Source organism: Octopus bimaculoides, unplaced genomic scaffold (genome assembly GCF_046866305.1).
Source record: "Octopus bimaculoides isolate indiv1 unplaced genomic scaffold, ASM4686630v1 contig155, whole genome shotgun sequence".
NCBI classification, from domain to species: Eukaryota; Metazoa; Mollusca; class Cephalopoda; order Octopoda; family Octopodidae; genus Octopus; species Octopus bimaculoides.
This window is the reverse complement of record NW_028315405.1, coordinates 30,876-45,045: the sequence shown is the minus strand read 5'-3', so window position 1 is coordinate 45,045 and position 14,170 is coordinate 30,876. Positions and strand designations below refer to the sequence as shown.

The window sequence follows — 14,170 nt, the reverse complement described above, 5'->3', positions numbered from 1 at the left end:
GGTTTTTAGAGAGAATAGTTAGGTAAGAGATCAAAGTTTGAACTAGGGGTTAGGCTTTGTGGCGATGGGGAGGGTAGAGATTAAACAGGATCAGTACTGAAGATGAAGGTTTATTGCGAGTGTTGATCATGGTTTAATGTTGGGTTTAGCAGTGAAAGACAGGGATGAGGGCTAAGGTGAATGTTTTGTGCGATCATGCCTCATCCCCTACTAGAATAGGAGGGAAGAGGTAGGCCCAGGAAGACCTGGGATGAGGTGGTGAGGCACGACCTTCGCACATTGGGCCTCACCGAGGGATGACTTCTGACTGAGACCTTTGGAAATATGCTGTGCGCGAGAAGACTCGGCAAGCCAAGTGAGACCTAAATCTAAGGCCTCAGCCAGTCCACTTATGCGTACCTTCCTTCATTGGACACTAAACTCCACTTGCGAAGACCTGTTGAGGCAAGTGAAATTGAAATCGAGTTGAATTGGACGCTAAACTCCACTTGCGAAGACCGGTTGAGGCAAGTGAAATCGAAATCGAAATCGAGTAAAATTCGATGATTGGCACCCATGCCAATGTCGTCTCCTTCATTAGACACAAAACTCAGCTTGCGAAGACTTATTGGGGCAAGCGAAAGCGAAATTGTGATGGCACCTGTGCCCAGCGTCGCCTTTCTGGCACTTGTGCCTGCGGCATATGTAAGGACTTTCGAGCGAGATCGTTGCCAGTGCCCCTGGACTGGCTCTTGTGCGGGTGGCACATAAAATACACCATTTTGAGCATGGCCGTTGCCAGTACAGCATGACTGGCCTTCGGGCCGGTGGCAAGTAAGAAACACCCACTACACTCTCTGAGTGGTTGGCGTTAGGAAGGGCATCCAGCTGTAGAAACTCTGCCAAATCAGATTGGAACCTGGTGTAGCCATCTGGTTTCACCAGTCCTCAGTCAAATTGTCCAACCCATGCTAGCATGGAAAGCGGACGTTAAACGATGACGATGATGATATATATATATATATATATATATAAATTGGAAATGTAAAATAAAAACAAAAGAGAAAGGATTCTGTATATATATATATATATATATATATATATATATATATATATATATATATATATATATATATACACACATATATATATACATGTATACTCTTTTACTCTTTTACTTGTTTCAGTCTTTTGACTGTGGCCATGCTGTAACACCACTTTTAGTCGAGCAAATCGACCCCAGGATTTATTCTTTGGAAGCCTAGTACTTATTCTATCGGTCTCTTTTTGCCGAACCGCTAAGTTACGGGGACATAAACACACCAGCATCGGTTGTTATGTGATGTTTGGGGGACAAACACAGACACTCATACACACATACATAGATATATACGACGGGCTTCTTTCAGTTTCCGTCTACCAAATCCACTCGTACATACATCTATACATATATATATATATACATATGTATGTATATATATATATATATGTATGTATGCACATATGTATGTATGTATGTATATATATATATATATATATATATATATATATATGTATGTATGAATGCATGTATGTATGAATAAATGAGTGTGTGGGTATGTATGTAGATATGTATGTATGTATGTATGAATAGACAGACATACATGAGGTGTGTCAGGCTCCATTAAACTTGAAATATGATATCCCTGGAGTTACTGGTCATCCATGGGATAATTACAATTTAAGTAGAGAGATTTTTTATTCTATTTGTCTATACCACTTGTCTAGAAGATAAAAGGATGTGTGTATATATGTAAATGTATGTAAATGGTAATTAGAAGTATATAAAACCCAAAAGAATGAAGAATTCGAATAATAATGAAAATAAACTTAAAAATATAAAGAAACATAAAGAAACATATATATGGTGCCGGGGTGGCTATGTGAATGGGCGAAGGGGTGGCTGTGTGGTAAGTAGCTTGCTTACCAACCATATGGTTGTGGGTTTAGTCCCACTGCATAGTACCTTGGGCAAGTGACTTCAACTATAGACTCGGGCCGACCAAAGCCTTGTGAGTCGATTTGGTAGACGGAAACTGAAAGAAGCCCGTCGTATCTATCTATCTATATATATATATATATATATGTGTGTTTGTGTTTGTGCCCCTAGCATTGCTGGACAACCGATGCCGGTGTGTTTACGTCCCCGTAACTTAGTGGTTTGGCAAAAGAGACCGATAGAATAAGTCCTGGGGTCATTGTGCTCAGCTAAAGGTGGTGCTCCAGCATGGCCGCAGTGAAATGATTGAAACAAGTAAAAGAGAAAAGATATGTATATATATATTATTAATTTTTCTATATGTGATAGTGGATTTTCATCGATGAGTTCTTGAAAATTGGTTCTTTTCTTGAATGGATACAACGAATGTATGCATATATGCACATATATAACCTTGCTTATACATATATACAAGTACACACAATCATATTGTCACTCACACACACTCACAAATATACGTATAATCTTAAAGTATACACACATATACGCTTATCCATCACTACACCTATACATATATACACATATATACACACACACATACATATATACAAATATATATGACACTAATACAAGGATAACGGTTAAAATTCAAATATGCATTTTTTAAATATTGTTATTTTATTAAAACCTTTTTTTTAACACACATAAACATGCCACACATAGATGTATCTACACATACTCATATCTACACATGTTCATACGCACATAGTCATATACACAACGCGCAACACATACACACACGTGCACACACATATGCATCTGCACATACGTACATACATATCAAACTATATATGCTCATACGGTTATATATAACTACATATATGTATGTATTATGCATCTCAACATGTATGTAGGGAATGGAATTCCACATGTAAAAGAGAGAGGAGGGTGATTATAGAGGTGTACTCCCGAGTGGAATCTGGATGTTACCCCATTCGCATTTACGGTTGAGAGAGGGTTTGTATTCCTGTATACAGACAGCTTCAGTGACTTGTCTCAGCATTGCATCAGTGGGATGTGTGGATAAGATATTTAAATTAAGTCTCCCTAACGAGCCCTTGTGGCAGTCTACAGCATGCTGGTAGAAGATGGAGTTTGGTTTCTTTTCAATGCAGTTGTCCAGGTGTTCTTTGAGCCTATCATTGATACTCCTAGAAGTCTCACCAATGTATGACTCTGGGTTAGTCGCGCAAGCTCCTTCTTGGCACTTGATCTGGTAGGACATACTGCACAATTATTTTGACAGATGATTCTATCAAACGGATATGATCTACATAATACAGATTTGATAGTCCTACCTGTCTTTTCTACAACTTTGATATTAAGGCCAGTTGTGTGCAGGATTTTCTTGAATGCCTTACTTAATACGTTCATAGGTGTAGCATCAACAAACATTACACTGTGAAACTTCTTGTTATCATACGAAGTATCGTTCTTATTTCTTTTGTTGGCCTCCCCCTCTAACCTATTCCAGAACTTGTTGCGGTACAGGGGCCATATACCGTTTTCAGCATCTCTTAGGATGCGTTCGAATTTTGTTTTCGCTCCATTGTACACCCTGATTCTATAATGCTGTGTGTATCCGGAACGTTGCATTCGGAATATATGGTGCTGGATGTGTTGTTGTCGTTGGCATAGTGGCGATACTTTCCTCATTACACCAACTAAGGCTGCTACGAGGATGTTGACCTTGGCAGTACTTGACATCGCAGAGTCACTACGGGTTACCCGTGGATCAGCCACAGGTTTAGAGTAGTGTGAGTGGAGTAGACAGGGTTGAACAGTTCCGTCAATTCTAGTATTTTCTCTCCAGAGCTCAGTATCTAGGACGGGTAACTGTTACTGGGGTGTTTAGAGCGGTAGTCTACGGTAGCCGTTCTACTGCTGCTATGGATAGGGTCAGCCATGTGTTGTATAGCTGTCATCACCTGTTCCTCATTTAGGGGAGTGTTCGTATCTGTATGTGTATCTGTATTATTATTACATTTCACGACGAGGTTAATGTGGTCGACGTATCGAGAGTACATAGCTAAGTGGATGTTACGGGTCGCAAAGCACTCTGTAAAATTAGCTATGCACTTAGCTATGTACACTCGATACGTTAACGACAGTACCTTCCTTGTGTTTCAAACCACAAGACGGAAGTTTTGCGGAGATTGTGACTTCGAAACTCACTCGGGGCACAATTTTTTTGTGTCTTTCTACTGTGAATCTTTAAATATATTATATATAGAGATATATTTCATGCACGTGTGTGTATATACATATACGTATACTTTCGACTAAATAGATTTGAGTGGGTACGACCTTGAAGATCAACATTGAAGTTAGACAGAGATTCTGAGGTCAAAACTCGTTAGGAGCACAAATTTTTTTTTAACGTACTTTTATCATCAAACTTTTAGATATATCATTTTGTAGAAATATGTAAATATATTTGACCATTTAAGTATCTGTATATTTAACGTGAATGTATATATAACGTTCATATATATATATATATATATACAGAGAGAGAGAGAGGGGGGCACACACATATACTTATATCGCATAATCATCCGTGTACATGCAAATTGGTGGGTTAGGGTTAGGGTTAGGGTTAGGGTTAGAGTTAGGGTTAATTGTTTCAGAATCGTTTGTTTATGTAGTCGGCGCTTAATGTATATCGGCTGAATGGACGTCAGTGATTGGTTGAAATTACAGAAATACGACAACTTTAACGTGGAATAATTTATGGATTTCTTTTTTTTTTAAAGAAGACTAAGAGAAAAAGATGTTTTATATGACACATTCTACCAGTGTTCCAAGTTTCAAAGTGTTTCGTTAAAGAAAAATGTGGCCCCCGTTTTAAAAAAGATCCGGGTTAGGGTTAGAGTTAGGGTTAGGGTTAGGGTTAAAGCAAATTTAAAACGAAAAAAGCAAATAAAACGAAGAATCGTTTGTTTATGTAGTCGGCACTTAATGTATATCTGCTGAATGGATGTCAGTGATTGGCTGAAATTATCGAAATAAGACAATTTTTTACATGAAATAAATTCGAATACAGAAATATTTTTCTGTTCTACAACATAAAATAGATAAGTATACGAAGTTTGAAAGTCTTTCGGTACCAAAAACACTACGTAAAACATTAATGAAAAATGTGGCCCCCGTTTTAAAAAAGATCCTATATATATATATATATATATATATATATATATATATATACAATGATAATAATAAAGTGACAACAAAAGAATGAAACCTCAATATTAGGTAAATATAGCATTATTTATATATGTATATAGATAGGACAATCAGTAAGTTGTCATAATAGTGTTTGGAGTGTGGATATGTGTATACATATGAGTACGTACATGCACATATATGTTTGTGTGTGTATGCCCATATACATGTTTGTGTGAGTGTGTATGTATGTAGACATTATGAACACAGGAGGTGTTTCTTTCTTTTTTTTATAAATCTCCTTTTACAAAACCACTACATTATAGGGATGTCAAAAAACCGACACCGGCCCCTAAGTGATGGCCTTGAAAAATTCTGTTTTAGTCGAATGAATCGAATCCAGCACTTATTTTGGTCTGCTTTGCTGAACTGCTAGGTTATAGGAGCATAAACACCAACACCAGTTATCAAGCAGTGATGGGAGACAGACACACAGACATGAGGAGACACACACACACATATATATATTCGATGGGCTTCTTTCAGTTTCCATCCACCAAAACCACTCACAAGGCTTTGGTCGGCTTGAGACTATAGCAGAAGACACTTGCTCAAGGTGGCACGCAGTGAGACTGAACCCAGAACCATGTGGTTGGGAAGCAAGCCTCTTACTACACATAATATATGACAAAGATGGTGGGATAGGCTGGAAGTATAAGGTAAGTGATGACGTATGAACGGTCAAGGGGCCTTGCAAGTAAGACAGACATGTGAGCAGAAGGACAACTAGTGCGTATGACTTTTGCTTTCGGGCTTTCGCTTGGGACAGACATGGTGACCCCGCAAGAGTTCAGGGAAATTGGCGTTAGGTTCTGGCCAGAGGTTAGGTCGGTGTATCCTAAGTGGACAGTATAAATGTTGCGAGAGGACCCATGTGACAGATGAACCAAGCTTTTTAGCCCATTTCACACACCTGCTTATACCCACTGATCCACTGACTTGTACGAGTTAAGGCAGCTGGTGTATATATATATATATACAAACATATATGCTGTGTGTAGCATCGTGTGAAAGAGGGAGGCTAGTATATATTATATAAAAAAAACTTTAAGGCGCTGCTCCAGCATGGCCGCAGTCTAATGAATGAAACAAGTAAAAGAAAGAAAGGAACATGAGAAAAAAAACCCCATACATTTCGTACGTATACCTGCGGCTAAAGACACGCAGCTAGCTTTACTGATTGAGTGTGACAAGGGACGGATTGATGTCTAGCAAGATATATTTAAACGAAGTCTATGAAAAGCATTCGACAATCCAGAATCGACCCACCCTCTCTGATCGAAGTAACCAAGTCTCGAAGGTAAATTCTTCCATTTATTGTGAGATGATGTGGGGTGGATTGGTTCGCAAAAGTTTTGCTTCGTCTCGACGTTTCCATGGAACCTATGATTTCTTTGTAGGATGCCAAGAAGATTCCGTCCAGATTCTCTGTTGTCGGCTGAATTCCTGATTGTTGTTTCTAAGTTATTTGGGGATGTAAGGTCGGTGGAGTTGCCTCCCCTTGTCCGTCTCTGGTTTGTGTTCGATAAGCTTGGGTTCATTTCTGTGTATGTTTTTGGTTTATTTTCCTTCAGCAAGGGCTTATCCGATGCCTATTCTACGATGAACTGTGTTTCGTAGTTAATAAACAAATTGCTTTGTCTTTGCCAGCCTTGTAGCGAGTTTGTTTCTTCAGCTTCACAAGTTGTTTGCCACAGTTTAAAGACACTTTCCAAGCGTTGACCATCTCAATGTTTCTTTAATTCGTTGTAGATTTCCTCATCCATGTTCTTCAATTTTTCTTCATTGCTCAGCGCTCTAAGCTTAAGCAGTTCTATTTCTGTCTTCATGTTTTCCAAGTGTTAGTTTCTCCCATAATTGTCTTTGTTGGTCCTGTTCGTTTGGAATACGTTTAATTTGGAGTTTATGAGGCAGAATTTAACCAGTGTTCATAAATTTCTGCCTTGTGCTTGTTTTTGATGATGTTCCAGAAAGTAACCTTTCTGGCTTTAAGTTTTTCATTCTATATGTGTATAATGCGGTTTTTAATTGATAGTGGAGGGGGATGGGCTTCTATCTTGTGTATCATCTTTAGGTGGATTTTCATTTAAGCAATTATTATGTGGTAAAGAATGAAGAGTGGTGCATAATTTGGACAAATGTTGATTGAGCTGTTGCAGGGATTGTTCTTTCTCTTCTTTTCCTCTTGTGTGGAGCGAGTGAGTTCATCAGTGTTGCTAATCAAAAGTCTCAAATTCGTGTTCATCTCTCTCAGTTCCTTAAGAGTCTCAAGAAGATTAAGTTTGTCCAAAGACACCTGGAAAAGGTTTAGTTTTTGAAAGCATTATATTTCGGTTGCCTACTTCCATGAGAGTTACCTTGTCTGTTGGAATACATTTTTAGATTACTGGCGTGTACAATACATGCTCACACATGTATGTATGTATGTATGTATATATATATATATATATATATATATATATATATATATATATATATATATATATATATATATCATCATCATCATCGTTTAACGTCTGCTTTCCATGCTAGCATGGGTTGGACGATTTGACTGAGGACTGGTGAAACCGGATGGCAACACCAGGCTCCAGCCCGATTTGGCAGAGTTTCTACAGCTGGATGCCCTTCCTAACGCCAACCACTCAGAGAGTGTAGTGGGTGCTTTTACGTGTCACCCGCACGAAAACGGCCACGCTCGAAATGGTGTCTTTTATGTGCCACCCGCACAAGCCAGTCCAGGGGCACTGGCAACGATCTCGCTCGAAAATCCTACAGGAGCCAGTCAGGCGGTACTGGCAACGGCCACGCTCAAAATGGTGCATCTCATGTGCCACCCGCACAAGAACCAGTCCAGGGGCACTGGCAACGATCTTACTTGGCTTGCCGGGTCTTCTCACGCACAGCACATTTCCAAAGGTCTCGGTCCGTAGTCATCGCCTCGGTGAGGCCCAATGTACGAAGGTCTTGCCTCACCACCTCAGCCCAGGTCTTCCTGGGCCTACCTCTTCCACGGGTTCCCTCAACTGTTAGGGTGTGGCACTTTTTCACGCAGCTCTCCTCCTCCATTCTCACCACATGTCCATACCAGCCCAATCGTCTCTCTTGCACGCCACAACTGATGCTTCTAATGTTCAGCTTTTCTCTCAAGATACTTACACTCTGACGGGTATTCACATTGACATTACACATCCAACGGAGCATACTGGCTTCATTCCTTGCGAGCTTACGTATGTCCTCAGCAGTTACAGCCCATGTTTCACTGCCATGTAGCATGGTTGTTCGTACGCATGCGTCATACAGTCTGCCTTTTAGTCTGAGTGAGAGTCCCTTTGTTGCCAGCAGGGGTAAGAGCTCTCTAAACTTTGCCCAGGCTATTCTTATTCTAGCAGCTACACTTTCAGCGCACCCACCCCCACTACTAACTTGGTCGCCCAGATAGCGGAAGCTATCAACTACCTCTAGTTTTTCACCCTGGAATGAGATAGAAGTTGTTTCCTGTTTGTTTGCAGTCTTTATTGCACCTGAACATCTGCCACAAACAAAAACTAACTTGCTAGTTAACCTGCCTTTGATGTTGCTGCACCTCTTATGTGTCCATAGCTTGCACCGGGTACATCTTATAGAGTTACTACCTACTCCTTATCTACATACTGAGCAGGGCCATCTACCTGAAGGGGTTTGTGTTTTATCTACCTTCCTACTTATTAGGCCCTTCAATTCTAGACCTTGCTTCCACACCTGAAACTTCTCCTCTAGTTCTGATAGTGACTCCGCAATTAGGGCAAGGTCATCAGCATAGAGGAGCTCCCAGGGGCAACCTGTCTTGAACTCCTCTGTGATTGCCTGGAGGACTATGGTAAATAATAGGGGGCTGAAGACGGAACCTTGGTGGACCCCTACCTCTACCCGGAATTCATTGCTGTACTCATTTCCAACCCTCACCTTACTGGCAGCATCTCTGTACATGGCTCGCACAGCTCTCACTAACCATTCTTCTATCCCAAGTTTCCTCATTGACCACCAGATAAGGGATCGGGGGACCCTGTCAAAAGCTTTCTCCATGTCAACGAAAGCCAGGTACAGAGGTTTATCCTTAGCTAGGTATTTCTCCTGCAACTGTCTCACTAGAAATAAGGCATCAGTAGTGCTTTTACCTGGCACGAACCCAAACTGCATCTCATTTAATTGATTCGCTCCCTAATTAGTTGGGCTATGACCCTCTCTGTAACTTTCATAACCTGATCTAACAGCTTGATGCCTCTGTAATTATTTGTATCTAAAGCGTCCCCTTTACCTTTGTAGCAGTTGACTATGATGCTGCTACACCAGTCATTGGGTATGACTCCTTCGTGTATCACCTGGTTCGTAATACGGGTGACTAGGCTATAGCCAACACTGCCAGATATTTTGAGCATCTCTGCAGTGATTCCTGATGGGCCGGGGGCTTTCCCGGTCTTCATACTCTTAATTGCTTTATCTACCCTGGTACTATCAACTCGGATAGCTGGTCCCTCTATTGGGTCGACATACGGCAGGCTCTCTTTCTCCCATTCATTCTCTTTATTAAGCAATCTATCGTAGTGGCATCTCCAGACCTCTTTCTTTGCAGCCTCATTTAGTGCAAGCGTACCATCATCCATGCGAACACATTTCTCTCCTACAACATCACTATTCTCTCTCCTACACTGTCTTGCAACACGAAATACCTCGAGTCTTTGGTCCTCACGGCGCAGAACATTGGCAAATCTTTCCTTATCTGCTTCCCCTCTGGCTAAATAAACCTGTCGCCTAGCCTCCCTTCTGGCACATTGGTACAATTCCCTGCTACCACCGTTCTTCCAGTCCTTCCAAGCCTGTTTCTTTTGTCTAATAGCCCTGTCTACCTCCTTGTTCCACCACCACGTTACTCTGGGTCGGGAGGGGACCTTACACCACCCACAAATCTGGTCGGTGGCTTTCAACAGGTTGTCCCGCAGAAATCTCCAATTGTCTTCCACGTTGTATGATGCTTTTTAGCCCATTTCACACACCTGCTGTAAAGCGGTTGGCATTTGGAAGGGCATCCAGCTGTAGAAACCTTGCCAAATCAATTTGAGCGTGGTGCAGCCTCTTAGCTTGCCAGTCCTCAGTCAAACCGTCCATGGGAAGCAGAATTAAATGATGATGCTTTATTCACAATTTTATAAACTTCTCTCTCACGCTTCCCCTCTTTTTCTCTCTTGTTCTTCACTTTTCCCTTCAACCAATCACATGAAGAAGGCATTACAGTCAGACGAAATAACTAAGGAATAAGACTGAGTTAAAAAGAATTCCACGTTTCACTCCCAGCCTCCCTGACTTCAGCCAATCACATGACAGCCTCACGAATGGGCTGAGTAACGGAGGAAGAAGCAGAATTATTATAAGATTGAATTTTCGTTACCAGCCCGGCTGAAACTGGCTCTGGCTCCAACTACAAATGTTGTGTTGTTTTTAGAAGTTCTCAATTAAAATCTCCCACCATACCTTAGTCACGTTCTGTTCCTAAAACTGGCTGAATGATAACTGAGTTATTCAACACAGAGCATCTCGAAATAAATGCACCACTGGGAATGATGTATATTGGCTAATACTGGGTTGGGTACACAAGAAAGTTTTAATATAGAGTTGCACATATTAGTGGATGATCAGTTTGTAATTCTGGATCATTTCCTTGTATCCAGAATAATGTGGCTCCTGGCCTTGCCCGGTTCCATGGTGGTAATGTAAAAAGCATCCTGAACACTATTTATTTATTTACTTATATATTTATTCATTTATTTATTTATGTATTTATTAATTTATATATATATATTTTTTATTTATCTATATTTTTATTTATTTATTTATTTATATATATATATATATATTTATTTATATGGTGTGGCTCCTGGCCTTGCCCAGTTGCTCCCAAGATGTCCAGCCGATGCCAGCAGACAAAATGGATGGTAAATGAGGATAGAATTTATCTATTTTGTATTGTTTTATTGTCTAATTTTTTTTTCTTTTTTTTTCTTTGCAGCTTTTCCACATAGATGTTGGTATATATAACATTATACATTACATAAATGTGTATGTGCGTGTACAACATGTCCATATACGCATGCATATATACACAGACTGAGAGAAGAAGAGTTAGCTGCCTGGCGGAGAAATGGGTGGATAAGGTAATCGAGGTCGTTAGAGTAAGTGACAGAGTACTTAAGATCAGACTAGTGCTTCATCATAGATTAGCTACTGTCATCTCAGCCTATGCACCTCAACCTGGGCTACCAGATGGTCTGAAAGACCAATTCTATGACACCCTCTTGCAAACTACCTCGTCGACGAGTGACAGGGACCTTCTCTTTGTGGCTGGAGACTTCAACAGTCATGTCGGACGTCGTGCTGGGGGCTTCCATGGCATACATGGAGGCTATGGCTTCGGTTCCCGCAACGAGGAGGGAACCAGACTGCTGGAGTTCTGTGATGCAACCAATCTTATGGTCTGCAATACCAACTTCAGGAAACCTGCCAGTCACCTAGTCACCTACCGCTCCGGCAGACACTCTAGCCAAATCGACTACATCCTCGCCAGAAATAGGGAAAGAGGGCGGCTTATAAATGCCAAAACCTACCCTGGCGAAGAATGTACCCCACAACATAGATTAGTAGTTAGCGACTTTGGGATCAAGGCAAAATGGGTGCCCAGAATTAGACAGGCTTGGAGAAGAAGGGTGTGGAAGCTTAAAGACCCTGCAAACGGACAGAGACTTAGAGACAAGTTACTTGAAGCATTTAACGAAATAGAAGGGGATATAGCATCATACAACGTGGAAGACAATTGGAGATTTCTGCGGGACAACCTGTTGAAAGCCACCGACCAGATTTGTGGGTGGTGTAAGGTCCCCTCCCAACCCAGAGTAACGTGGTGGTGGAACAAGGAGGTAGACAGGGCTATTAGACAAAAGAAACAAGCTTGGAAGGACTGGAAGAACGGTGGTAGCAGGGAATTGTACCAATGTGCCAGAAGGGAGGCTAGGCGACAGGTTTATTTAGCCAGAGGGGAAGCAGATAAGGAAAGATTTGCCAATGTTCTGCGCCGTGAGGACCAAAGACTCGAGGTATTTCGGGTTGCAAGACAGTGTAGGAGAGAGAATAGTGATGTTGTAGGAGAGAAATGTGTTCGCATGGATGATGGTACGCTTGCATTAAATGAGGATGCAAAGAAAGAGGTCTGGAGATGCCACTACGATAGATTGCTTAATAAAGAGAATGAATGGGAGAAAGAGAGCCTGCCTTATGTCGACCCAATAGAGGGACCAGCTATCCGAGTTGATAGTACCAGGGTAGATAAAGCAATTAAGAGTATGAAGACCGGGAAAGCCCCCGGCCCATCAGGAATCACTGCAGAGATGCTCAAAATATCTGGCAGTGTTGGCTATAGCCTAGTCACCCGTATTACGAACCAGGTGATACACGAAGGAGTCATACCCTATGACTGGTGTAGCAGCATCATAGTCAACTGCTACAAAGGTAAAGGGGACGCTTTAGATACAAATAATTACAGAGGCATCAAGCTGTTAGATCAGGTTATGAAAGTTACAGAGAGGGTCATAGCCCAACTAATTAGGGAGCGAATCAATTTAGATGAGATGCAGTTTGGGTTCGTGCCAGGTAAAAGCACTACTGATGCCTTATTTCTAGTGAGACAGTTGCAAGAGAAATACCTAGCCAAGGATAAACCTCTGTACCTGGCTTTCGTTGACATGGAGAAAGCCTTTGACAGGGTCCCCCGATCCCTTATCTGGTGGTCAATGAGGAAACTTGGGATAGAAGAATGGCTAGTGAGAGCTGTGCGAGCCATGTACAGAGATGCGGCCAGTAAGGTGAGGGTTGGAAATGAGTACAGCAATGAATTCCGGGTAGAGGTAGGGGTCCACCAAGGTTCCGTCCTCAGCCCCCTATTATTTACCATAGTCCTCCAGGCAATCACAGAGGAGTTCAAGACAGGTTGCCCCTGGGAGCTCCTCTATGCTGATGACCTTGCCCTAATTGCGGAGTCACTATCAGAACTAGAGGAGAAGTTTCAGGTGTGGAAGCAAGGTCTAGAACTGAAGGGCCTTAGAGTCAACCTAGCTAAAACCAAAATCCTAATAAGTAGGAAGGTAGATAAAACACAAACCCCTTCAGGTAGATGGCCCTGCTCAGTATGTAGAAAAGGAGTAGGTAGTAACTCTATAAGATGTACCCGGTGCAAGCTATGGACACATAAGAGGTGCAGCAACATCAAAGGCAGGTTAACTAGCAAGTTAGTTTTTGTTTGTGGCAGATGTTCAGGTGCAATAAAGACTGCAAACAAACAGGAAACAACTTCTATCTCATTCCAGGGTGAAAAACTAGAGGTAGTCGATAGCTTCCGCTATCTGGGCGACCAAGTTAGTAGTGGGGGTGGGTGCGCTGAAAGTGTAGCTGCTAGAATAAGAATAGCCTGGGCAAAGTTTAGAGAGCTCTTACCCCTGCTGGCGACAAAGGGACTCTCACTCAGAGTAAAAGGCAGACTGTATGACGCATGCGTACGAACAACCATGCTACATGGCAGTGAAACATGGGCTGTAACTGCTGAGGACATACGTAAGCTCGCAAGGAATGAAGCCAGTATGCTCCGCTGGATGTGTAATGTCAATGTGAATACCCGTCAGAGTGTAAGTATCTTGAGAGAAAAGCTGAACATTAGAAGCATCAGTTGTGGCGTGCAAGAGAGACGATTGCGCTGGTATGGACATGTGGTGAGAATGGAGGAGGATAGCTGCGTGAAAAAGTGCCACACCCTAACAGTTGAGGGAACCCGTGGAAGAGGTAGGCCCAGGAAGACCTGGGCTGAGGTGGTGAGGCAAGACCTTCGTACATTGGGCCTCACCGAGGCGATGA

At 41.8% G+C, this 14,170-nt stretch overlaps 1 long non-coding RNA gene across 6 annotated transcripts in view; it reads left to right on the top strand.

Moving 5' to 3' along the window:
- Positions 1–14,170, top strand: part of LOC149129105 (uncharacterized) — a 57,548-nt gene that overhangs the window by 24,611 nt on the left and 18,767 nt on the right. The window contains exons 1-2 of one of the 6 annotated variants that reach the window (XR_016240491.1): positions 6,412–6,542; positions 11,283–11,297. The exons of 3 other annotated variants lie outside the window; for them this stretch is intronic. This is a non-coding gene — a long non-coding RNA (uncharacterized LOC149129105). Of the gene's footprint in view, positions 1–2,128; positions 3,354–6,411; positions 6,543–11,282; positions 11,298–14,170 lie in introns of those variants that run through there. 2 more of the 6 variants (XR_016240495.1, XR_016240496.1) reach the window with 2 other exon arrangements.